Genomic DNA, 2,500 nt, shown 5'->3' on the forward strand with positions numbered 1-2,500 from the left:
GAGAGAGATGTAAAGGAACATGCACGAATTTCGGCAATGTTACAACAACAACGACAAATAGTCCTTTCTAGTCCACTGCAGGACAAATTCCTCGGACATGTCATTTTCATGTCTGGGTTTGGCCATTTTCATCACCACGCTGGCCAATGCGGACTGGTGATGGCGGGGGATTTTCGTCTGAACACGGTCAGCAAACCAACCTAGTATGGTTCGCACTCACTAGTACAGCTTTGCTGAACATGGCGATGCGCAAACCCTTTCACCAAGTTAAGATATTGTCACTTAGAAAGGGGTATCACTGTATATATATACTTATATATATATATATATATATATATATATATATATATATATATATACATATGTGTATATATATATATATATATATATATATATATATATATATATATATATATATATATATATACATATATATATATATATATATATATATATATATATATATATATATACATATGTATATATATATATATATATATATATATATATATATATATATACATATATATATATATATATATATATATATATATATATATATATATATATATAAACTAACACTAATACATACAGTGCACTGCACGAGGTGCACTGTTGCATATTTATAGGAACAGCACCTATAATTCTATATATTTAATCTTTATTTAATAAATTTTGAACCTTGTCTCCAGATCCATTACTAGTGAAAACCCTCTTTTGGAATGTGATGTACAATTGTATGTTACATTTCTTCTACAGTGGCAATAACAAACTAGTGTATGCGACCCGTCAAAAATACCGGTTGAATACTCAGATTCATATACATACACACGCACCCCCGTCTTTCTAGGGTATGACTACTACCTCTCTCTCCTACCTGAGGGACTGGGGGAGCTGACCGTGGCTGAAATATATATATATATATATATATATATATATATATATATATATATATATATATATATATGTATATATATAATATATATATATATATATATATATATATATATATATATATATACTGTATGTATATTATATATCTGTATATATACATATATATATATACACACACACACATATATATATATATATATGCATATAAATATATATATATATATATATATATATATATATATATATATATATATATATATATATATATATATATATAGAGAGAGAGAGAGAGAGAGAGAGAGAGAGAGAGAGAGAGAGAGAGAGAGAGAGAGAGAGAGAGAGAGAGAGAGAGACTTGCCCTTTATCATATAAGGGCGATTAAAATGTTACTATAGGAGATCATTTAGACCATAATTATACATTGTACAATATGGCCTCATTAACCATATCTGTTCAACATATTGCAATTTAGATAAATAAGAAATAAAGGGCAGTTAACTACTCTCCTTATTATTGCTCTCTACAAATTAAACAATTCACCTGTAGCAAATATATATATATATATATATATATATATATATATATATATATATATATATATATATATATATATATATATATATATATATATATCCGGATCACTTTGCAATCTAAATGTCACACAATTCTATTGTCCCCTCGAATTTGCCCAGAGCCATTTCACAGGTACCGCCTTTTCAAAACTATCGCCATTTCACAGGTATCGCCTTTTCAAAGGTATCGCCATGTCACAGGTATCGCTTTTTCAAAGGTATCGCCTTTTCACAGGTATCGACATTTCACAGGTATCACCATTTCACAGGTATTGCCTTTCGACAGGTATCGCCATATTACAGGTATTGTCACTTCACAGGTATTGCAATTTCTCAGGTATTGCAATTTCACAGTTATCGCCATTTCACAGGTATCAACATTTCACAGGTATCGTCATTTCACAGGTACTGACATTCCACAGGACTCGCGATTTCACAGATATCGCCATTTAACAGGAATAGATATTTCACATGAGTCGCCTTTTCACAGGTATCAATATTTGCCAGGTGTCGCCATTTCACAAGTGTTGCCATTTCACAGATATTGAAATCTCCCAGGTATTGCCATTTCACAGGTATCGACATTTCATAGGCATTGCCATTTCACATATATTGACATCCTACAGGTATCACCATTTCACAGGTATTGTCATTTCACAGATATAGCAATTTCACTGGTATCGCCATTTCACAGGTGTCAACATTTCACTGGTATCGACACTTACCAGGTGTCGTCATTTCACAAGTATTGCCATTTCACAGGTATCACTATTTCACAGGTATGACCATTTCACAGGTATCACTATTTCACTGGCATGACCATTTCACAGGTATTGCCATTTCACAGGTATCGCCATTTCACAAGTATTGCCGCTTCACAAGTATATATGTTTCACGAGTATCAACGTTTCACAGGTATTGCCATTTCATGTGTATCGCCATTTCACAGGTATCGCCATTTCACAGGCATCGACACTTACCAGGTATCGTCATATCACAAGTATTGCCATTTCACAGGTATCACCATTTCAAAT

The sequence above is a fragment of the Palaemon carinicauda genome, chromosome 23, assembly GCF_036898095.1.
Source record: "Palaemon carinicauda isolate YSFRI2023 chromosome 23, ASM3689809v2, whole genome shotgun sequence".
Taxonomy (NCBI): Eukaryota; Metazoa; Arthropoda; class Malacostraca; order Decapoda; family Palaemonidae; genus Palaemon; species Palaemon carinicauda.